This window comes from Miscanthus floridulus, chromosome 13 (genome assembly GCF_019320115.1).
Source record: "Miscanthus floridulus cultivar M001 chromosome 13, ASM1932011v1, whole genome shotgun sequence".
Taxonomy (NCBI): Eukaryota; Viridiplantae; Streptophyta; class Magnoliopsida; order Poales; family Poaceae; genus Miscanthus; species Miscanthus floridulus.
Genome location: NC_089592.1, coordinates 40612048 through 40638070, shown reverse-complemented (window position 1 = coordinate 40638070; position 26023 = coordinate 40612048). Strand labels below are relative to the sequence as shown.

Sequence of the window (26023 nt, the reverse complement as noted above, 5' to 3'; positions counted from 1 at the left end):
GCAAATCAGCAAAGGACCCAACAAATAGAAATTCCACAAGGATATCATTATGGAATAGATTACAATACCCTTCATATGATTCCAAATCCAGGGTATCAAGGTACTCAAAATTTTAATTTGTGGATGGGTCAGCAGTTACAGAGAAATCTAGATTCAAATGCTGATGAGTTGTTGCTCAGAGTAACCGAGATGATGAAGAATCAATTCAGTTTAAAACCAAAAGGGCAGACCTTTTCATACAAACGTCCATATCCAGAGTAGTATGATTTGGTCACTCTTCCTACAAATTACAGGCTCCTAGAATTTGCTAAGTTCACTGGTCAAGATAGCACGAGCACAATAGAACATGTCAGTCGGTATCTTACACAGTTGGGCGAAGCCTCCATTGAAGAAGCTCATCGAGTTCGTTTCTTCTCCCTGTCCCTATCAGGACCAGCTTTCACCTGGTTTTCATCATTACTAGTTAATTCCATTGTCAATTGGACTGACCTAAAGAAGAAGTTTCATATATATTTCTATACTGGGATAGGAGAAAAGAAAATCATAGATTTGACGACCATAAGGCAAAGAACTAATGAATTAGGTGCCGAGTTTCTTTAGAGGTTCCGAGAAACCAGGAATGTTGCCAACGTGGAGAGAGAAGCTGCTTGGGCAAGAGTTTGACAATTTAGGTCAGTTGGCTCAACGGGTGACAACACTCAATAGCCAATTCTAGAATATGCACAGAGATACCCGATTCTAAAAGAATGCCGCAATTGCTGAAGCTTATAATCCATATTCAGTTAATGATGGCGATGAGGACGATGAAGAAGAAGAGATTGCTGTGGCTGAATGGAATTGGGGTAAGAAGACAGTAATGGTGCCAAATCCTTAGGAAAAAGGAGTTGAGGAGAGTTATGATTTCAACGTCACAAAATCAGACAAGCTCTTTGATTTCTTGCTTGAGAGAGGATATATCAAATTGCCCACCAATCATGTTATGTTACCTCCTAATCAGTTGAAGAATAAGAAGTTCTGCAAGTTTTATAACTCTACTTCTCATTCTACTAACGAGTGTAGAATTTTCCGGCAACATATACAGAGGGCTATTTAGCAAGGGAGGCTTAAATTTGATACACCTTGGATGATGAAAGTTGCTGATAATCCTTTCCTAAGAGATCAAAATATGATCGATATTAAGTTGCTCAAAGGAAAGACTAAAGTCCTAACATCAACCAGGGTAAAAGAAACCAGAACCATCGATCCAAAGATGCAAATATCGGCTGATGAAATAGAGAGATTAAAAGATGTCGTGACCAACAGAAGAGCTGATATGAGCAGGGAGAGATGTCAAGGGATGGGCGATAAGGCCATGTGTCACATCTTGAATTTTGTTGAATAAATGGCAATGATAGAAGAAAAAGGATTATCAGCGTTGGTTAGAAGAGAAAGAATACCAGCATCAACAAGAAGAGGAGAGGTATGAAAGAAAACAAGCTGAATCACATTAGAATTGTCCTTTTTCAGACATTGTTCGAATGAAGGTTTGAAATTGCCAACTAGAAATAATTACCCAGAGTATAGTGAACAATATTGGGAGTTTAGGAAATCTCAAGCCAACCGTCGGTCTATCCGTGCTCAAAATGAGTATCATCATAATAATATGGATCAGCGCTTAAAAAATAGAAGTGTTCACGATTGGCTCGGGAAGCGAGTTGTTGATCAAAACTAGGCTAATTATGAAGAAGAGGGTGATGAGGAAGAATATGTTTGGCAGGAAGGTCAATGGTGTCCAGGAGGTTTGACAAGAAGCCAGAAAAGAAGGGTGCATTGCCTAAGGAACATAGAGCTAGAACAGGCTTAGGCATCTGGTAGACCTCAAGTGTGGCATGCTAAACAAATAGCCGATAGGGGTCAACCATTGGCTAATATTCAAATGGTTTTTTTGTTGCCGTCAGAATTTAGAGCTCCAGCAGACCAAGAAGTCTATTCAGATTTTGATGAATCGGAGTATGAGAAGATAGTTGCCAAGTTGACAGTTATACAGCAAGCTATATTCGATAATCCAGTCAAGCATTGACACTTAAAAGCTTTATATGTAAAAGGATTCGTTGATGGGAAGCCGATGAGCAAAATGTTGGTGGATGAAGGTGCTTCTATTAATCTTATGCCTTATACTACTTTTCACAAGCTTGGCAAGGGACTAGAAGATTTGATTGAGACTGACATGATGCTTAAGGATTTTGGGGGTAATGCATCCAAGACTAGGAGGGCAACAAACATCGAATTGACAATTAGAAGTAAGATTTTGCTCACTACATTCTTTGTCATTGATGGAAAGGGTTCATACAGTTTACTCCTTGGTCATGATTGGATTCATGCAAATTGTTGTGTGATCGTAGTGGGAACTGGCCAGCTATGAATTGCCTCAACCTTGGCTTGATCAACTTCAATACCCTATGGGGTCACAACATAGCCAAGGAAAGAGACTCGATCTGTGCAAAACGTGCACTTCTCAAGATTACCAAATAATTGAGCAATACGTAAAGCATAAAAAACAACACGTAAATGATCAAGATGTTCCTCCAAAGTTTTGCTATATATCAGAATGTCATCAAAGTATACCACAACAAATCTTATGAAAGTGCTGGGTGCATTAGTGAGGCCAAAAGGCATGACTAACCACTCATATAGACCGAACTTGGTTTTAAATGTTGTTTTCCATTCATCTCCTAACTTCATGCGAATCTAGTGGTAACCACTACGCAAATCAATTTTATAGAACACAATTGGGCCTGCTCAATTCATCAAGCATATCATCTAGTCTAGGAATCGGATGATGATATCTAATTGTGATATTATTAATCGCTCTACAATCCACACACATGTGCCGGGATCCATCTTTCTTAGGAACTAAAAGTATGGGAACAGCGCAAGGGCTAAGAGACTCACACACATAAACTTTGTCAAGCAATTCTTGCACTTGGCGCTATATCTCTTTAGTTTCCTCTAGGTTGGTCCTATAAGGAGCACGATTTGGCAAGGAGGCCCCAGGAATGAGGTCAATCTGGTGCTCAATTCCCCAAATTGGTGGCAGTCCCAGTGGTACCTCCTTTGGGAATACATCAGCATACTCCTGCAAAAGGTTAGTGACAGCAGGAGGCAAAAAAATAGGAGTATCCTCAAGTGAAAACAAAGTTTCTTTGCAAACCAAAGCATAGCATATAGTAGTGCAAGTATCAATCTCTTCTAGATCAGATTTGGTAGCAAGAAAACAGGAACCCTTCAACTTAATCTCATTTTTCTTATCATGAATAGATTTAGTGTTTCTCTTTTTATGTTGCTCAAGTTCCTTAGCCACAATTAGATTTTCACTCTTAACATGCTCCTTAGTGTTCAACTTTCTAGCTCTAGCAATTTCATCTTTCATAGTATCCTGAGGAGACATAGGATGTAACACAAGCTTATTTCCATTATGCACAAAAGAATATTGATTGGTTCTACCATGATGCATAGAGTTTGTATCAAACTACCATGGTCTACCTAACAACATAGAACATGCTTGCATAGGTACAACATCGTAGTCAATGGAATCATGATAAGAGCCGATTGCAAAATTGACTCGTACCAACCGTGTTACCTTTACATTGCCACTGTTGTTGAACCACTGAATGTTGTAAGGTTGGGGGTGCGGTTGGGTATCCAAAGCTATCTTCTCCACCATCTCTAAGCTTGCCAAGTTGTTGCAGCTCCCTCCATCAATGATCACACGACATGAACGCTCCTGTACCACACACTTTGTTTGGAACAAGGTGTGGCGCTGATTCTATTCAGCCTTCTCCATTTGTGCACTCAACACTCGTTGCACAATGAGGCACTCATAACGATCTGCATGTTCAGCTCCAATGTGTTCTTCAACTGGATTCTCATCTTCACCTGCATGGTCAGCGACAAGCAAAGTATATGTTTCGTCATCCAAATCACTAGCAGAGGAATATTCATCATCATGTCACATGATCAAAATGCGTTTGCTTGGGCAGTCCCATCTCACATGTCCATAACCCTAGCATTGCAAGCACTGAATATCTCTTGTTCTACCCATAGAAGCAATGGAAGAAGAACTCTTCGCTGTTGGAGCTGCTGTTCCATTTGTTGGTTCAGCCGGGCACGTTGATGAATTTGATAGAGAAGGGCGTTGTTTGTTGTTTGAAGGAGGTGGATCAACTACTCTTGTTGACGGTGCAATAGTAGGTTTTGGTGTCTAAGAGTTAGCACGACCTACAGAAAAGTTAGTCCTCATGCTAGCTCGACGTCCCTACACTTCCCGTTCAGCCTTACAAGCAAGATGAAATAAACGACCAATTGAATTATATTCCTTGTAAGCTAAAATGTCCTGAATTTCTCGGTTCAAACCACCTACAAATCTAGCCACTACTGCATCCTCGGTTTCTACCAAACCACAACGAAGCATACCAGTTTGCAATTCCTGATAATATTCCTCTACAGATTTATTCCCTTGCCTAAATTGTTGCAACCTATGTAACAAATCACGTGCATGATATGAAGGAACAAATCTTTCTCTCATGACCCTTTTCATAGCATCCTAGGTCTGAGGAGTATTGTTTGGATTAGTGCGGCAATACTCACTCCACCAAATAGAAGCAAAATCAGTAAACTCACTAGTTGCAGCCCTAACCCATTTATTTCCAGGGAAATCATGACAAGCAAACTTCTGATCAGTAGCTAGTTCCCATGTAAGGTATGCATCAGGATCATATTTCCCATCAAAAGATGGCATGGTGAACTTAATTTTACCCAAAGAATCATCATTGTCACGTACCTCTCAGCGTGGTGGCTTAGCACCCATTCCACGATGATTATGGTGCAGTTGACGATGGGGTTGAGCACCACCTCATCATCATGCTTGGTGTCTGCTACATAGACATCATCATTCTCGGCTGAAACACTGCCCACACTGCCATTATTGCAGTGGTGTTGATGTGCACGGTTACGTCCTCCGTCTTGCATTCTCTCAAGTCTGGCCAAAATAGCAGCAAGAGAAGTGTTCACTTCTCCAATGGAAACCTCCACGCAGCAAGCCTTTGGTTGGTGCCAATTTGAGTTGCCTCTAATTGCCCAAGGCGCTCATTGGTAACACGAACGTCCTCTTTGAGGCCTTCAGCACGTAACCTCATATGGCGCTCGAAGTCATGTATGATGCCCCTTGTGCGTGGTGAGTGTGCATGTTGCCCCTGCTCGTCCTCACCATTTCCTGACATGGTTAGTGAACAGCAGCAATAACACAAGAAGGTGCTCGAATAACAAAAGAAAACTAAGTAATGGATGATTCCATTCCTCTCAAACTTGCTTAACCAAGTTCTTACTTGTTCTTACCACACTTGTAGGAGGTGTTGTCAGTCGGCAAGAACAACAACAATTGTGGCAGCGAATGTAAACCTGTGATGTTGTAGATAAATTTGTGGAGCTATAGGTGGCTGGAAACAAATTCAAGGGACAGCTGGAACCACGTTAGCCAAAACAAATTGAATAATCGTTCAACGATGATATTGTGCTGGTCCTAGGTTGAACCATTCTAGAGACGTGAGCCTAGACACAAACGTAGCCACCGGACACCAACAACACAACACAAGCGAAGTGAAAAATAATAACTGCTGAAACCCTTTCTTCTATCTTTCTTGCTTCATTTCTTTTTTTGATTCTTTTACCCCTTTTTCTGTTTTTTTCACCTACAGTACAACTCTCAAGTTTTGCAACCAGAAATTGAGAGCAAACAATTCACAATATACAATTTATTTTTTGACTAGGGGTACAGAAATTGAACTTGCACAAGAGAACAAGCACAAACACTCTTTTTCTTTGAATCGAGGAACTCAGATATGCTAATCAAATCACAACGTGTGGAAAACTTTAGGGAGCTCCACGTTTGAATAGGGGGATGCTTGGAATGCAGCGGAGATGGTATGGAGATGATGGTAGTGGAGGATCTGGTGGTTCTTGTGGAGGCAAAAAGGTGGGATTGGTGGTGATAGCAGTGGTGGATCTGGTGGTGACAAAAACATGAATAGAACTCAAAACTCTAATGGATTAAACACTAGAACCAGCAACTCAACCAATCGATGCAACGGAAAACTCAACAAGTAAGGACTATGTAGAACAGCAAGGCACAAACTTGTCTTAGGGATTTTAGTTCTATCCTATTTTTTGGGGGGGAGTTTTGTGGGCTGTAGGTAGATAAAAAGGGATGGGTAGATACTCTCACCGACTAACCTTGCTCTGATTACCACATGATATGGTAGGGGCTGATCCTGATCTTTCGATGAGAGGATGGGGTAACTTCGATTTTGGGAAGGATTCGACGTTGGCTGTCCGACTACAACATCTAGCAGGGTTGCTGCGCCTTAGCAACAGGTACACCGACTCTAATTTGTTATTATTCTTGCTGTGCCAAGAACAACCCTGAACCTACAAGTAATCGAGAACAAGCAAGAACAAGATAAATAAGAAACAACTCATGGATCTAAATCAGGACATGAATTTGGGGTTCTAAATCAAGTAAATCGGGTGGTTTAGCCAACACACGTGTTTATAAGGAAGTAGCTGAAGCTAAACTTGCATCTGAACAAAACCCACCGTCAAATGGCAGCTGCTACATGTCTTTTATAGTGAGAAACAGCCAGGAGGCATGGGAGGGTGGAAACCCTAAATTAGAATGGCCCCTAGTGGGCTTTACTTGATAAGTGGTTCTCAGCCCATGACTAGAGGTCCGAACATCTTTTCATTGATTCTGCTTGTCTCCGGCGGAGTCTGGCCATGAGGTTGGATCCATGTGAAAATAGACATCAAGGTCTTTCTAATGAGTACACATGGGCCTTCAACAACATCCAAAGTCAAGAGTTATGATCAAATCAATCTGGTGCTGCTATGATGTCCAACCGTGCACTTCGAATGTTTAGTATGGTCTTCTTGTTGTTTACACCAGCATCTGCTTGATGGTTATCTTGATGACCTTGCACCCAGCTAGTTCCTTCCATCTTCCTAAGCATAAGGAAATCATCACAAGGATTTAGTAGTACCCCATCCGGAGAAGAAATTGTTTGGATAGCGAGGAACGACTTTACCTGATAATTAAGTTCTCATGCTTTAGCTCGAGTCATTGGCCATTGCTATGCAATAGGTATGGTTGTATCCAAGGAAGAGATGTCCTCATCACACGATGGCCTCCGCTACATCAATGAAGTCCTCGATTAACTCCTCATGCTCCTTGGGGCCATTGCCCATTGGGAAACCGGTCTCCATGGTATGAAGCTCGTACCGGTCTGAACCTACATCGCGACCAACGCCACTGATGCGCCGCAATGGACACCATGGAGGGCGATCTCTTGGACATGGGTCAGGACCTCATGGAGGTGGGCATTGATGAAGGGGCCCTAAGCATTGATGGCCACCATAGCTGCGTTCGCCGCTAGCTGGAGGTTCTCCAACTGCACCATCAGGGCTAGCGATCACAGAAATAAAAGAAGATATCAAGACAAAGACAGTGAAATTAAGATAAGAATTTTCTTGGAGTTCATCTTACCTGCCATGATGGCGTTAGACTCGGCCAGCCACGCCCAAGAAGCATTGGCCTCTTCCTCGGCGGCGAGGAGGGTGGCTTGAGAGGCCCCGAGGTAGATCTCAAGCTGATCGTTCTCCCAAGTTGCCTCAGAATAACAGTCCTAGGCCGCCCTCCACTCTCAGAGGAAACATCAGGTGTTGTCGCCATTGTTAGAATCGGAGGAGTCCGATGACAAGTCCGGCGTGGAGGTGGCATTGGATGCAACATTGGAGGGCTCATCGGCCCTGGGAGGAAGTGGACAAAGGCTATCATTTAGGACAAACCTATAAACAAGTTAGAGAGATCCATTGCCATGAGCAGAGGATGTCGATCTCATCTCATATGATGGTGACGTTGGCTCACTGGCAGGTTCTCCTCCAGGACCTCTTCCGCCGCGCGCTTGCCCCGATTGTCCTCACTAGCCATAAGGTTTGGTTAGATCTACTGAGAGGAGGAAGAAAACCACTACAGGGTTTGTGAAGGCGGAGAAGCACAAAGAACAAAGGCAGTTGCAAGTATAGATGTGTTCGAGGCCAGAGCCCTCGGCTAGTATTTATAGCTATGGAGATAGGATGGTAGATATCTCGAGACGTGCGAAGCGTAACTGCAATTAATAGAAGGCAAAGCGCTGCCTCACTGATGCTGGAGAGAATGCGGCGTTGATAACTAAGGACAGAAGATTGATGAGTTTTCTTAATGAAGGCAGTGTTTTCAGACTTAATTAGATTAGGGTCAGAGGTCTAGAATCGGCTATTTTCAAATTAGCTCTTTAGCCGAGACAAGAAATGCAATAGAACAATGGGATATATGGTTCTCACTCTGGTTCACTCGAGATATATGCATTACAAGTAGTGACATCACTGATTCAAAGCATCCCAGATTGCCTTCAAAGCTTTTAGCCAGATAGCATCAACCTCTGTAATATGTTGCTTGTCTCCTTTGGCTAAACCAGGAATGTTCTCAAGGCTGCTGTAGATGGCTTTGCCTTCTTTGACCTTGGTCAGCATCTCTTGTTTCTTCTGTTTGATGGCATTGGGGATCTGAACCAAGTTGGACTCATGGCAATTGATGGCGGCCTTCACACTTTCCAGTTCTCTCTCAAGTGCAACATGCCTAGCTCTCAACTGATTCAACTTTGGTTCGATTCTGGAAGAGGAATTCTTTAGATTGTCAATCAGTTGCGCTAGCTCCCATGCTTCTTGTTTATTGGAATACTTCTTGGCCATCAAAGCTTCATGGTCAAACAGATTCCTCTAAGCTTTTCTCACCTTCAGGGCTTGATCTTCGATGATGGATAAAGGAGTCAGAGCTTCAATGAGATCCGGGGACAAATTATCCTTGATAGATAAGAAGATTCTTTGCATTGAATTTGCATCTTGGACCAAATCGGCTATATCTTTCTTGAGCATTGGCAATGTCCCTTAGCCAATTTCTGGTCTATTATGATAAAGTCTCTTGGAGAGAGGTGGCAGATGAACTGATCTCACCTTCATCTATGTACTCTTCAAGATTGAGGAGTAGCTTAGAGCTAGAGAACTAAGTGCCTACATATGAGAAAAGGAAATCTTGTTAAAAGGATCCGATCAGTTGATGATGAGATAAATGGTGAAGTAGATACAGTACCTTTTCTAGGGTAGCTTCTATCTGAGGAGAAGGAACAACTGATGATGCACCAATAGTATCTGGTTGAATTGGCTCTGAACTTTCAACATTGGTATCTGCAAACATCAAGGGAGATTTTTTAATTCATGATTGTTGCAGAAGGATAAAATAGATATATGATTTTTCTTACCATCAATTGTCTGCTGGACTGGGGAATTGACAGTCTAAGTGTCAATGTCAATCAGGTCGCATTCTGCTGATGGATTGTTCATATTCTGTTCTTGCACGGATATTTCCTCAGGGAGTGAAGTGGAAGGGTTCTCATCTTCTACTGTCTTGGAAGCCTCAGTTGTTCCAACCGAAATCGACTCCTTTTGAGGATTGACCGATGAAGGTTTGGTTGGTGCTGATTTAAACGCCTAGGACAATAGTTAATCACCCAGAGCAGATTGGGACGTAATAGTTGATAATTGTGAGAAAAGAATCGGAATTAGAAGTTGGATATCATTTTGGGAAGAGGATGAATTGTTTTACCTGAGTAGTTGATGGTCTCATTCTACAAAGTCTTTTCCTAGTAGTGGTTTTCTAGGTTACCCCTTGGGCTACCTTGCGTTTTGAAGATTGATACGTTATGATTGTAGGAGCAGCTTGGTTTTTTCATTTGCTTCTTCAGCATAGGTGTAGTTGATCCCAGTCTCGAGGCTAGACATGGTAGATAGTACTCTATGGCATGCCCTTTTCTGTCCACAATTGGGGGATTGAATTTAGCATCCTATAAGGGAGTTCTGTTAGATAAGTTGACAGAAAAACTTTAGTAGATGATCTTTATGGAAGGAAAAGAGTTAGCTAGTTACCTCACTGTCGGAAGCAAAATCTTCATCTAGAGCTATGCAGCTAGGATGAACTAGCCTGCAAAAGAGGTGGAGATACCACTCTTGCCACCAGGAGTCAAACAGGTTGTAAGAGAAGGTGACTCTTGTCTAGTCATGCAAGCAAAAGGAGGGAAGATCCTATCCTAGTTGAAAGATTCTAGAAGCTTCCATTACTTCATTGATACCTTCTCTTGGCTTCAGTGTATTCTTGAAGAAGAGTTGAGGAGGCAGCTGACCAAGGCCAAATTAACGGGCCACAAAGCAAGGATTGTAGAATTCGTAAGTTGGGAGATTTTCTGGGAGAAAAGAACCAGTAGCCATTTTGCCATGGCCATGGCGAAATTCAGCTGGTAGTACACAAGGTTTGATGATGCAACTAAAGATTGCTATAGCTATTTCATCTGAACAGCCTGATTCAAACTAAAATTTGACTGACAGAACCAGTTCATTATCTTCATCTTCATCATAAGGCAGCCAAGACAAGATGTTTGCTTCAAATTCTCTATAGAATTTCTTGAAGAGATGGCCTACGTCAACAATGATTGTTATGGCTGATGCAGCTTCACCATAGTTCATGCACTGTCGAACTCTTCCTTCCTTCCCTTTGTAATCTTCAGCAAAGTCGGAAGAAGGAAAGCTCATATTTCTAAGATTAGGTCTTACAATCCTGTGCATATACAGGTTCAGCCATAATTGTATCAACCACCAAGGGCCACTAATAGTATGCACTAGTTCATTCTTCAGCAATTGGACAGCTACCTGGTGCATAAGATGATAAGCAAAACCAAGTAGGTATTTTCCAAGGGGGATTTCATTGCCAGTTGCTAGACGCTCTGCCAAGTATTTATGATTAAAAGTCGGACCACAAGACCCACAGAAGATGAATCTTTCTAACCACATGTTCCAAAAATCCACATGTTCTCTTTCGCTAACAGTCGATTCATTCACAATGTGGTTCTGGATATAACTTGCCCATCCTGTGCAGTCCAATATTTTGGCCAGTTTCTTTGACCCAGCACCTAAGAATTCGTATGGCTACATTGGTCCTGTTATTCTAAGGCCAGTCAACATATAAGCATCGGCCAAAGTAATAGTCATCGGGTCATGACCAAAGACGAAAGCATTCAAGGTGTTGGACCAAAAGTAAGAAGCGACAATTAGGAGTGAATCATTTCTCTCCATTCTGGACAATGAAAGTGTTAGGCATTGGCTTAAATCGTAAACTTCCCAGTCTCCACCCTTTTTGTCTGACACCCTATGAAACCAATCTCTCCATCCCTTAGGCATTTTGGGCTAGTTTCTAAAGGGGGTTTTGGTGTTCCAAGAGGACAAATCTACGACAGATTGTTTGAAGGGGATTTGGTTGGTTTCTTGACTGATAAAATTAGATCGATTAGGGTCACCCATGGGCCCAAGATAATAGACATTGGGAGCAACAGCCGATGGAATCAAGATCTCGTTCCTCATCTCCTAGAAACCAGATGAAATAGATTTGAGAAGAAAGGAAACGCATGGTAATAGCTGACACTTGGAAGACGAAGAACTTGAAAGCATACCTCAGGGACGTGGTCGCTGGTCGCCATTGCAGCTAGCATGGATCTAAATTTGAGGGAGGTTACTTGAACAACAGCTTGATAGAGCAGAGGATTTGCTAGGTTAAGGCCTTGGCGATGGCGACTTTGGATGTTGAGGCTTGCTCGAGAAAGAAGAGGAAAGCAAATGGCCCGAGTAAGTTGGAAAATATATTGTTGAGGTATTATATAAAATTCAGACTGAGAAATCAGGAGTCACGCGTATATTTAGGAATGAAAGGTTGCGACATGGTGAGCAGGTAAATAGAAATTTTGGAATAAAATCATTTTTATCCCAAAATTGGGGGGCATGTGTTTACACCAAAATTTGGAAAGAGAAGAATGCAGGGACTCGAAGATTCCAAGATTGTATCATCAAGGAATCGATCAGATGTGAATCGATATCAGCCTGGTTTTGATGCGGTATCGGAAATCAGCTATTTTATAGATGACATCAGTAGATAACATCAACGGATTACGTATGGATGGCGTCGAGGGAGGAAGATATGTCGGACTCTATAAAAAGGAAAAGATTAGGGTCCAAGTTATCTTAAATTAGGAATATTTTCTTTTATTTCAAAGATTGTAATAAGACATGTTTGAGTAGGATTCATGTTTAAGTTCTGGGTATAAATATTGGATCAAGGCTATTGTAACAGACATCTAATCAATCAATACCAATTGCTTTTTTCAGCTTCACGCCAACCCTTAGGAGTAGGAGTACTGTAGATCTTGATGAGTTCTTCAACAAGCAGGGCTGCATTGATCCGGTCGACCTCTGGCTTGTCTGTAAGTACCGTCATGACTTATACTCTTCTTTGTAAGGCTTCATCGGTTTGGCCAACCTCTTATGAGATCTAGTATAAGTTAGTTATCGATCCTTATTTAGTTCAAGTACGGCTGCATCGGTTAATTTCGACCTCCACTGCTTGAATTAGATTAAGGTCAAGTTATCGGCTCTACCTAAGGGTGGCATCCTTCGGGTCGATTCATTAAGTTACCGATTTTGCTGATGTTCATGTTGTCATTATTTTTAGCAATATCAACCTGCCTGATCGAGATCGATCTAGATTGGCCTCAAATCCTTTTACTCCATCGTTTCTTTTGTCACATTGCAATGGTTCTTACTTTAAACGATGGATTATGTTTTATCGGCCGATTCGCCTATGCTTTCACAGATATGGCACGCTTTCATAAACCTGTTGAAGTATGGTTGGTTCTATGGATTTTCTGGTTCTAGACTATCATCATCATCATAGCTACATCGAACTGTCAAACCTCACTGTTGATGATAATAGATTAGATCTAGACAGTTCATAGATCTGTCTATATCGAACAGTCAATTGCTTTCGTGGCATATCCCTTTTCACTGGATTCATTGGCTCTACATCACATATTGATCAAATCTAATTTAGCCAGTGATACATCTTTGACGCATACATGTTAATAGCTTAAGGGAAATGATCATTAAAATTGGGTGCGTTGTATTCGTTACTATAAAACCAATCATGACCCACGAGCGTCACGGTCCTTAACAGTCTATTTCTTCTCGTTTCAGCTATTTAGTCAATTTTCCCGTCTGGCTGCTCCTGAAGCGACACACTTGGAACTATCTGGGTAAAACCATCATGTTCCACCCTTAATTACTGATAAACTTTCTCTCCTTATCAATTGTAGGTCAAATTGACTGGCACGCTCTTGGAAATTCGTAGGATCGACTGGTCCTGCGTTGAAGCCAGGCAGATCTCCAGATCGTTCTGGCTTGCTGCATGTCCACCCGGTGCGGCTACTATGTTTTCGCGTCGACAAAAAGTATGGGAGTTCAATATAACACAACACCCAAACCAAAGTATACTCATAACAGGATAAGGAAGCATGAAAGAATAAACAAGATTCATTGAATTAGAGACAAGGACATGAGTGCTGAAGCCTAGGAGCATTTTTTTATTTTATTTAAAGGGAAACAAACAAATTTAAAAAAATGCACCAAAAGAGAGGGAGGAGACGTGACAAACCAGTCAAGGAGTATGTTACAATGGAGTGGACGCTGACTGGTGGGCTTAGGGGTCCATGGTGGGGTTGGCCGACCCTACCTTGGAGCCTCTGGCCACTTTGATGCCTCCCTGTGTATTCTTACCTCTAAAGACGTATTCCTGCACTGATGCTTCTTATCTGTGTGTTCTTTGGGCAGTCCCCCAACGCCCAAATATAGCCTTTGGAGCACAGCTTTTGACATGCTGAATTGTGTCGTAGTGTATGACTCGGCAGGTTCAACATCGTGACAAGGTGAACTTGGGGCATCGATCGACCCCACCCCCCCCCCACACTTGGTGCAAGGTGTGTGCTGACTCATGAAAATAGAGAGAACATCAAGTGCAGGGGCTTTGCTGGTGTCAGCACACCAGCAGAACCAAAAGGTTCATTAAATCCACTAAAGTTAGGCACAAGTTGCATCATGTTGGTGAAGCAGTTTCCCTTTGAACACCAAACTTTGTGGACCTAACTACCATGCCACTACGAGATTTGCAATGTTTATGATAAACAAAAGCATCTACAACCTCTCTTTCAAAGTTTTTATGGACAAGAAGCATGAAGGAGTTGTAGATCTTGAAAGTAATGGTTGTAGATAGGAAGATCAATTTCGAAGATTTCTCATGAACGCATGGATTTGATGGAATGGTTAAGATATAACTTTCATGTTCATCATTATCCTCTTCCTTTTCAAGCTTCAAGGTCAATGTTTTATGAATGTCCATAGGCAAAAACAGTATCTCTATCATTCCATACCAATGACATTCAATGGACCTCTCGTTGTCCAAGATTTTCCTTGAATTTGGGGCGCTTGGGTTGAGCTTGCTGAGAGGATGAACACTTCCTTCCTCATGACAATGTGAGTCCTCCTCTAGACTTGGATGTGTCATGGGTATTAGAGAGATTGACTTAAGCTCATCCTTTGGATTTTCAAAGTCAATGATCGGGTCATTATATGACTTAGGAGGAAGAGCACCTAGGGGATCATCAAGATAAATGATGGGTTTAGAGATGGGTTCGAAGGACTTGTCAGATGTGGGCATAGAAGGAGACATGATAGGTTTTACTTCTATGGGCTCACTTGACATTCCTTGTGGAAGCTCATCCGACATCTCAAATTTTTCCTGATGTACCACATGGGAATTCGAGGCGTAAGATGATGTTGATTTGGAAGATTTTTGAAGAGGCCCTTTCTTGAGAGGTTTTGAAAGATGTTTGTTTAAAGATCTCTTTTGAAAATGATAATTTAAGGCATTCCCAAAACCAACAAGATCAGACAAGAGATTAGCCTCGTAATCAAAGGAAAGGTTTAGACGTTGAATTTCTTCCTCCTTTGATATCTGTGGTATTTGCGGTTCAGGATCGATGGCAAAATCTTTGGATGGGAGTGGTGGTGATTCGGCCATTGAGCTCTCTCTTTGCTTGGGGATGGATTCCTTTCATTCCATAGGAGGTTCACCATAGACATTAGTGTGGGGAGTGTTCTCAAGAATTTTGTCAAGAACTTTCTTCCCTTCACCAACGGTACAACGAAGAAACACTCCTATAGAGGCTAAATCGAGGAATAATGCATAATCCTTGCTAAGACCGAGGTAAAAGTGTTATAACAATGTTGGCTCAGTTATAGCAAGATCAGGCCCAGAGGATGCTAGATCGGTGAAACGGCCCATGCTGCACCTAGAGGCTCCTTCTCCTTTTGCTTAAAAGTTAGGATCTCTACTCGAAGATGAGTGACACGAGAGATAGGGAAGAAAGCTAGGTAGAATTTGGATTGAAGGCTTTCCCACTCTCCATGTGCACTTTCTACGCATCGAGCATACCAATGTTTAGTTGCTCCTATCAAAGAGATTGGGAATAGATTCCATTTCAAGGTACCTCGTGTCATGCCTTGAATGTGAAGGCATAAACACAATTGCTCGAAATCACGTGAGTATAAGGGTTTTCATCTTCTTCCCCAGCAAAAGATTGTTCCTAAACCTTAGCTATGAAACTAGGGCAAAGATCATAGCTAGGTGAAAGAATGGGTTGTGATGATGGTGGTGGCTCCAAACAAGCGCCCTTTGGAGCGGCAAGATGAAAGATGGATGTTTGGTTCATGGTGTGGAAAGGATAAAAAGAAAATAAAGATAAAGAAGGATAACTCGGATGACTTGATTCCAAGTTAGAACAGCTACCGTTCCTCAGCAACAGCTCCAGAAAGCGTGTTGACAACTATAGTGGCAAATGGGTAAACCGCAAGCGTACGGTAGTCAATGTAGCCGACACTAGGAGTATTCTAGGTATCGTATTTTCATGGGGAACGTGAAGTGAACTAACTAAGGATTAAGACCGCCTATAATGATACAAAAGAGCCTATGGAACTTGGGTAGAGAGGATCTAAATAGCAATGATATCTGGTAAAGATAGTAGTTATAAAGGGCGAATCACCCACCTTGCTTATAGGAGGCGATAGGCGAGACAATAGGGGATAAAACCCCTATCTGAAGCGACTACCTTGTTACTGGAGCCGTACCTTTTAAGAACTTGCCTACAACACGTGGTGGACTACAAAGGCTAGACAGAGTTGTCACCACCTGCTAGCTACCACAAACAATCCGTGCGACAAGCGGTCTACATAGGCAAGATACAGTGGACACCACGTCTACACTATACTTACTACTCTAACCTCGGCCAACTAAGTTCCCTTAGAAAGGCTAGAGCACTCTATTGAAGTAAAGCGGTGTATAGGTAAGAAGGCTATATAATTACTAGCAGAGACAGAATATCAAATGCTATAAAGAACTCAGATGTATTACTTACTAGAAGATAGCATCCGCTGAGGTACACCTTGGAGAAGATTCCCGATAGGCTCGGGGCTTTCTCCTGAAGACTTCCCTCACTCTCTCCCTAATTGCATAGCACTACAGTAGAGCTTCGCTAAAAGCTACTAAAGAGTGGTTTACTCTAATGCGTCATGAATGAGAGTGAAGTCTAGGGGGGGTATTTATAGCTAGAGTGAGGGGTAGTGCCACGTCAGCGATCCAAGTGACTTCTCCTAGCCCTTGGATCAAACCGACCTTTGATCAAGGGTCCAGATCAAGGAGAGTGCTTGGAGGCATGCATAGAGGCGGTGCACCAAAGTTGAGCTGGTTTAGCCACCTAAGGAGGTTAGCTGACCTCCCTATGGTAGGTGGGCCATGCCACCACCTTCTAGAAGGTATCCCCATGTGTCATAGTGAATGTTGGATACTTTTTTCAAGTTGGATGCTTTGTTGTGGGCTCATGAATCCTTGTGCTTTCCCTTTTAGCCGATAAAAGAAGAGAACCTCGGGATCCAAGGGTGGAGATTGACTCTAGAAGTGTTGGGAGGATCGTGGGAGACTTGAGAAGGGACAGTGGGCCCATGTTGAGGTCGGGCGACCTCATGATGGAGCCTCTAGCCACCCAAAGTCCATACTTTGTGTATCTACAAGCAAATAATGACATGTACATGTGGAACCAAGTTATTTGTACCTAAGTGACTATGTTCTTGTTAGCTCCCAGAAAGAGTGTTTTGTTGATGGTTTTGGTGATGTAAAAACATGGTGAAGTTACCAACAACAAGACCCCACACTTAAGTCTTTGCTTGTCCTCGAGTAAAGGTTAGAGAGAGAAAAGAAGACAATGATCATGACATCTTCAAGACATACAGCAATCATGAGTTTTATTCAAGACATACCTTATACAAGTGGGTTATATGACACTGTCTAGCATTGTTGAGAAATGGAACAGTTATGCTTAACGAAACTGCAAGACAGGGCATAGTGGTGGAGCTGAGGTTGGCCAAATGTGAGCGAATTACAGCTCGAGCAGCGGGTCGTCTCCGCAGCGAAGCCATGGAGCTCCACCATGCCCGAGCCCGCCTTGCAACGGCTCGGCCCTGACATGGACCTGCTGTTGTTGCTTCACGGACCTGGGGTAATTCCATTGCAGACAGGCCGAGCTCGCCCGCGCCTTCCGCGGTTGCCGGGGATGAGCTCGCTGGCCACCGGTGTGGCGCCCATGGGAGCGCATCTGCTGGCGCTGCGCATGCATCAGGGCGAGTTGTCATCGCCGTCACGCATCAGACCGCCCCGCCGTCGCTGCGAAGAGACTCCACGTGCGTGGTCTTAGGGCCGATGGGGAACCGCTCGACGGAGCCAGGTGCAGCCTCGGCCGCGCGTGTGCTCCAGCGAGTGGGCCCATGATGGCAACACCACTTTTTCCTCTCTCCTTTCCCCTGTCCAGATGCGGATCGAGGCATTGGTGTCAGTGGCGGACACCTTTGACTCGTGCGGCTCCTGCTGCTGGACGATCTGAACAGAGGGAGTATAGGTGACGACGTTGTTAACGGTGACGAGAGTATGCGGTTCAAGGTTGCGTTGAGATTGTTGTGCGGGACACGTGTGAAGAACGAACGAAGGTCTTTTAGATAGGGAAAAGACCAGGCAGAGGGAGGTGGGCCGGCCCCTAGTTCCCTGTGTACATAGTAGATACTACTGTCATCGCCGCTATCCTCTTGCCATGGAAGCTGCTGTACTAGCTCTCTTCTTTGAGCTTTGTGTCGGCTGCCCTGGATTCACAGAGACCACCTACCAAATAAAGGCTCCCTTCACCCAGCTCGATCTGCTGGTGCCCACAGTTGATCCGTTGGATTGCTCGCGACTCTTCAACCCTGCGGCTCTTCAACAGAGCAGTTGAGCAGAGCTGCAGCCTCTGCGTGCGCGCGCAGGTGGACCATCGCGCGTGCACCTGTTCGCGGCCAGCAGGGAGCTGCGCCCGCGGACTCGCGTGGCCTGCGGGTGACGCGCACTCGCGGCACGGAGGCCGGCCACCAGTCAGCCTGTGGCTGGTTCTTCATGCCTGCAGTGTCTATGGGCCAGGGCATGTCTGGCCATGAGCACATACGTGCCCGCACCCCTGTGCGTGAGCCGTGTGGCCGGGTCGCTTGCGGTGGCAGCGGCCTCCTAGGCCTGTCTGCCGGCGCTCGCGCTCGAAGTGGACAGAGGCAGCGGTCGACGGAGCGGATCTAGATCCGCTGTGTGTTGGCTCAGCCAAAGTCATGCAGCGGCCGGGCGGCTCAATACTGCAGAGCAGCATCTCTACGGCTCCATCGGGCTCAACTCCAACAAGCGGCTCCTCGGCGACGTCGGCATCTACGACGGCGACCATCGCAGCTGTAGCCGCCGTCTCTTTCGTCGGTGCTTGTGTGGTCCGCATTGGGTCCCTGTAGCTGTGATGTGGGGTCCAGCTGCTGCGCAGTGGGCCCTGCCTGTGCGACGTGTACCGCATGCAGGATGCTCCGGTGGCCTTCTCGGCTTCAACAGGGTGACACGCGCCATCCAATACGGAAGCTATACCTCCAACTCGGTTTATTTCATCGTAGGTGTGGTGTGTATACAAAGCAAGTTTATGGTCTTTAGCGACTTGCCCTTCTGTTCTTTGGACACATGGAAGTGGGAAAGCAGCTTCTGGTGTTCTTCCGGTGTTCGGTTGACCGCCAACCGGCGTTGTTGCAGGTCACATCGATATCGATAGTTGTTGAACCATTTTCTTGAGTCCGGTGAAGCTTATCTATGGCTCAGGACTTTTTATCCTAAAGGACACAGGTCGATTAGATAGTCGAGGTGAATGTCGGCTATGCTATTAGAGTGTGAAAATGATGACCCTCGATATTTTTGTCATGGCCATTTCTTTTGGGCCCGGTGTCTCCGACGAGAACATCACCTATGTGTTCAAATGCAGATCGGTGGTTTTTTCAATAGCTTGCTTTGTTTTCTAGGAAAGCTTTTCCCACTCTGTTGTAACGTGCTTTAACATAATATATTATTAGTTGCTGTTGTAAAAAAAGGATTTATGTGGGAGGTTTCTTCTAACTTCAGCTCCATGCTTTACTAGTAAATTGCATGCGCCCTTGCACGCGTCGACCTAACTTGGCCAAAAAATGTTGGGTGACAATGATAGTGCGATACAATTGTTAATACACATCTGGGATGAGAATGAGTGGAATTCGATTTCAATTAGCAAAGCACACATTTATTAGAGAATCATAAATGACATTGGTACAATGTTTAACAACTGATGAGTGGTACCTACTCTAGCTATTGTTTAAGGCAGGGCATCTGTACAACGGACGTTTTACACCATAAAAATCTTGTCTGTGTTGAAAATCTTTTCATGTGTTGTTTTCCTCAGGCAAAAGTTTAGTCCCGTTACATCGAATGTTTGACACTTGAATGGAGTATTAAATATAGACTAATTACAAAACTAAATGTACAGATTGAGATTAATTTGTGAGATGAATTTTTTAAGCCTAATTAGTTCATGATTTGACAACCTGGTGGTACAGTAAATATGTGCTAATGACGGATTAATTAGACTTAATAAATTCATCTCGCGGATTACTGAGGACTTGTGTAATTTATTTTATTATTACTATCCGAACACTCGATGTGACACTCCCATGCGACACCCGATGTGACACCTCTAAACTTTAGTCCCTAGATTTAAACACATCGGGGTGTTTCGGATACAGGGACTAAAGTTTAGGAGATGTTACATCTGTGTATTCGGATACTAATTAGAAAGACTAAACATGGGCCTAATTAGACTTAATAGATTCGTCTCGTAAATTAGTCTCAATCTGTACAGTTAATTTTATAATTAGTCTATATTTAATACTCTAAATTAGTGTCAAACATTCGATGTGATAGGGACTAAACATAATGCTAGCATAGCCTTCCGTTTTTTGTGCCTGAGCTTTAAGTACTTCCAAGAGGTTACTGTGGTCAGGTAGCAATACTTATCATAAGCACCCACCTGCTGATGTACCATGGAAATGTTTTCGGCCTAAAGATAAAAAAAATACTTGTCAGGACTTCAAAGAAACAGTGGTGATTTGGTAACGAATCTGTAAACAGTTAAATGATTTTGCATTCAGCTTACAAATCAGTTGTTTATAGATCATTGAAGGAAACAAATGTTGTTTTCACCAGCTGGCATGGCTTTGAAAAAAAATGATTCATGGACGAAACCAGCAACAGTGAGCTGGAGACCCCGTGCTATAAATATAAGCCGAGAAATCGACATGCTTGCATCTGTTCTTTCTACTTGGAGCCAAGAACAGACACCATGCTATGAAACATATTGGCGTAAATAATCTGTAAATCAGAATTTGAACATGGGACTACCGTAGACTTAGGCATACATTCTCTAATTCATAAGCGACCTTAGTTTCGATGATACAATAGTAGAAAAACTACCAACACATGTCTATATCTGGCTGGCATTTTTCCCCTCAGTACAGATGGTTACAATAACTATGCAAAGCACACTTGGAATGGTGGTAACAAAATTTTCAAAAACAAAAGCAATCAGTGAATTAGATAAGCAGACATTTAGGTGGTCTTGAGGAGCACTTATATTTAGTAATTCACAAAATTTCCACTGCCCATAGGCTCAAGATATAACCAGAAACTGCCAACACTAAATCATGTTTCGTTGAGCATAGTCTGCATAGACAAAGTACTTGGAATGAAAGGTAGAATGAAGCAAAGTAAGGGGGGAAAAAAGGTATGCCGATGATGATAAAATTGACCGAAAGTAAATTCACTCGCGAAGAAGAGGCCTGCCAACTAACCATATACCCAAAATTATCGCATTAGGAAATTGGAGTAAATTAGAGGCACAAAGCACGCAGTTCACACCAGGTGTGCAAACATCTTCCACAATCTTCGCGAAGTTCAGCAGTACATCTTAATAATTAGAGGCACCTTAGACCTTCTATTTAAAAGGAGCTAGGTTTAGTAAATCACATAGTCATTAACCTTTCAAGGTATAAAATATAACTCTACTCCAAAATAGAGGTCGAAACAAACAGGGAATGGTAATCCCAAACCTTCTCTATACACCCCTCCATGTGGGCTGACACTGTCACAAAACTAATTGCTGTAGCAAATTGCTACGAACAAGATGAAAGTCCACACCACTGGTCTAAAGCCCTCGAAGTGGTCCTTTCTCGCTCTTTCTACTGAACATTTTCAGTAGCATAAGGAAATAATAAGGTTTGGACTTCAGCTTCCTAATTTTCGCATCAAAGAATTCATAGACGAAACCACGTATTAACTAACCTATTAAGTAACCACAATGCAACGATGTCACTATAGCTTGAGAGCACAGAAACAAACATCAAAGGCTGATGCTAAAACTTTTGCTGTCAATAGTTCATGTTTCACTGTTCAAGAAAAAAACAATTTTAATCAGAGAAACAGAAAGCGGAATTGTACTGGTACATTCATGCTCTCAAACTTTAAGGTTGCCAGCAGCGAAGTATTTTAACGGTAGACGGCCATTATGTGAAATATAGTCTGACTGGCATAAGCCCTGGTACGCTCCCATCAATTTCCAAACACGACCCAAAATATATTCTTGGGGGAAAGTAACGTACAATTGTTAAAGGGCACAACGAAGGGGAAGATCAATATCTGTCATTAACTCAACTAAAGATCAGAAGGTATTAAGGTTAAGAAATATAGTGGGCACCGAGGCACGGAGATGACACTATTTTAAATATGTAAGGTTCTTTGTCCTTATAGATTTGCATAGAAGGTAAAACTATATAAAACTGAAACCGTCATAGAAATGTAAGATTCGTTGAGGCAAATATTTTCCATGCATGAACAACATGAGAAAGGAGAAGATAATTTCATAAAGGAAAAAAGTCTACTTAAACCCCCACCTTTCATACTTGATCTACTTCACCCTCAACTATGAAACCGTCTGTTTTATCCCTTGAACTTTCTAAAACCGGGGTCTGCTACAGTAACGAGGGTTGCTACAGTGGGTTTGAATTTCCTTTTTTTATTTATTTTCGATGAATTTTTAAAAAAGCATAGTAAATCATAGAAAAATGAAAAAACTAATTTTATTGGGCTCCACATGAGTAGATCTATACAGTGAATATATAATACGGTATGCTTTAATACAAATTTTTTTTGTAGCTTTAGATTAATTGGAAAATTCAATTTTGTCTGTAATTAATTAGACGGTTTCATAGTTGGGGGTAATTAATTGGAATATATAGTACCGACAGTACTGTAGCAAAACCGATGTTACTGTAGCAACGCCTCTTAAAACTGCCCAGGGGTTAAAATAGACGGTTTTAGAAAGTTCAAGGGGTAAAACAGACGGTTTCATAGTTGGGGGGTGAAGTAGACCAAGTATGAAAGGTGGGGAGTTAAGTAGACTTTTTCCATTTCATAAATAGGCTTTCGACATACCACTGATTTTTTTTTGAAACTGAAGCAATCCAACAATTTGATGTTAAAAGCTTATAGCAGAAGGTTTTAGAATCATGCAGCCTGGCATTTTAACTTTTAGGATATACTCTAGTTTTAGAACCATGGTTCCATGAGTGGAGCTGTGTTACTAATTATTAATATCACGATTGTCCGTCCCGTTGCCTTTCCATCAAGATATGGCATAACTCATAGGAACGTTATAACAAAAAAAATAGACATTTCAGCTGAGTTTGCTTTCATTCTATTCTATAGATCTCAGAGGACAACCAGCAGAAATAGAATTTTAGTTCATTGGTGAACATCCAGATCACATAATGTGGAGAGTAGCAGCATTCATAGAACCAAGCCAGTAGATATTCCAAACAGAATTTTTGCTCTTAAACTATAGGCATTACCATTTTACCTCCCCAATTTTTGATAATGCCAATAACTCAATTAAGATATGGGCTGCAAGTACGACAAATAAGCTAACAGGCACACAAGAAACTATATTAAGAAAGCAGCTGAAGGCGACATACTGCATTCACACTCACTTGAAAATAAACTCAGGGATAGATTGCAGAAACACTCACTTTAAAAGCGGTGCTATACTACCATCGAAGGATTATGACCCGGCTGTATCTGCAAAGATCGTTTTGCGCCAGCCTAGTGAATAAGTGATTCCAAAACCTGAAATTGAAGAGGTGCAGCTAATGAATGATTAAGCATGTTTTTTTTTCTAACGAAATCTGCACTCTAAAGGGGTTAGATTGAGTGACGAGGACAACTTGTTTAAATCTAGCCAATCTTATCCCATCATCAATATAAGGTAACATGCAAGCTGGCTGGCGTTTATTCTCTACTGGCAAGGAAATAGGCAATTAAAATACAAATATTGGTGGACGCACCCATTTGTTGGATCTGAAAACTACCAGGGCAATGTCTCATAGGTACCCTTGATCCATCAAAGGAAGGCCACCTATGATCAATTTATATAGACACGACAACAAGATGTCCTCTAAAATGAAGGGAACATGAGAACTGAAGAACCCATTGTCTCTTTGTAATATAGAAAGGTCAAATATGTCTACCAAACTGATCTAAGAAGATGCTCAAATGCTAAATTGTGAGCACCAACCATCTGTTAGCGTCAATCTGAATGTTCGAAGAAACGCATGCTTATTTTTTGGCCGAATACGTGCTGTGCACAATAGACTAAGATTTTCAGCCTGCTAAGTACGGGTTGAGGAAAATAAGGCCAACCTAATAAAGGGAACAAAGAATTCTTGTGTAAAACACAAAACAGAACCTAGAAAGTAACATGGTCATTCAGTGAAACCTTGGAGGCCCATATGTCAGCATATGAGAAACGAACAAAATAGAGAGAAAAAAAATAAAACAATAGAGTAGTTGGTATATCAGGCTGTCATTAACCTGAACTGCCTGGAGGGTTTGCTAGGATATGCTTGTTTTAATCAAGTACCACAACACACCAATTGTTGGCCCGATTGGATCTCAGATTCAGATCTGGAACTATCAGAGGACAGCTTGGCCCTTGGCCGCTTGGATTGAATGGAAAATGCAATAGCTTGTTTTTTATAATGACACTCCCTTGCCTTTTATAGACAAATGAGACTCCCAGTTGCTACAGTATATTCTAACCACTAAAGTAGATGCTGAGCATATTCTAACACTAGGCTTGGAAGCCAAAGAAAGTAAAAAGTGCAAAAAAAGTAAGATACAAGTGCTTTAGCACTAGACTTATCCGTCAATCTCCCCCTAAGCTTTGTGCCGAGCACTGGTAGTGATCTGCTGTAGCCCAATCCTCTCCCTCATCTCCTGGAACTTAGACTTCCCCAGCGACTTGGTGAGAATGTCAGCTAGCTGATCAGTAGTGGCAATGTGGTTGGCCTTGATACTCCTGTCCTCCAAGCATTCTCTGATGAAGTGGTACTTGATGCGGATGTACTTGCTTCTTTCATGGAAGACAAGGTTCTTGGCCAGAGCTAGAGCGGACTTGCTATCCACCTTCAGCTCAACCAGATCCACCTTCCTGCCAAGGAGCTCTGCCAGCATCCTTGACAGCCACAGCGCCTATGTTGCGGCAGTGGTGGTGGCGATGTACTCCGCTTCATAGCTTGAGAGGGCCGCCACCTTCTGCTAGAGGGACTGTCAACTGACCAAACAATCACCGACGAAGAACATCGTCCCGGTTGTGCTCTTGCTGGTATTCACATCACCGGCGAGGTCACTGTCGCAGTAGCTGATGAACCGCGCCGTGTCAGGGGCCCTTCCATAGTGAAGACCGTAGTCGAGGGTGCCTGCCACGTAGCACAGGATTCACTTGATGACCTACAGATGCTTCATCGTCGGCCACTCCATGAACCGACTCATGTACCCGACGGTGAACGCGATGTCCGGCCGGGTATGGACCAGGTAGCACAAGCTCCCGATCAGCCATCGGTAATGGGTTGGATTGACTTCCTCCGCCGTGCTCTCCCGACTCAGCTTGAGCTTCTCCTCCATCAGGGTGTGGGCTGGATTGCAGCCTATCATTCCGTCGAGCTCGAGGATGTGCTTGGCATAGTGGGTTTGGCGGAGGGTGATCCCGGTGGCATCCTAGCGCACTTCGACACCGAGGTAGAAGCAGAGGAGGCCGAGGTCGCTCATGCTGAACACCTTCTTCATCTACGCCTCGACCACCTCCACCTTCTGCTCTTCAGCGCTAGTGATGGTGAAATCATCGATGTAGATGCCGACTAGTAGAATGTTTTGTCCGCCACCCCACTGGTACACCGCCGCCTCATTCGCGCTTTGCTTGAAGCCCATCTTCTTGAGTGTGGCGTCGAGCTTCACATTCTAGGAGCGTGGTGCCTAGTCTAGGCTATAGACTGCCTTGTGTAGTCGATACACCTTCCCCTCTTCTTCGGCGATGACATAGCCAGGTGGCTGGCGCACGTAGACCTCCTCCTTGAGGTCACCATTGAGTAAGGCGGACTTCACGTCCATGTGGTGGACTTGCCACCCCTCTTGAGCCGCCAGCACGAGGAGGACATGGACTGACTCCATGCGCACCAC

The 26023-nt window shown here is 43.1% G+C and overlaps 1 pseudogene; it reads right to left on the bottom strand.

Annotated features, from left to right (window-relative positions):
* Positions 1 to 4582: 4582 nt before the first annotated feature.
* Positions 4583 to 5258, bottom strand: LOC136499756 (uncharacterized; annotated as a pseudogene).
* Between the last annotated feature and the right edge of the window lie 20765 nt (positions 5259 to 26023).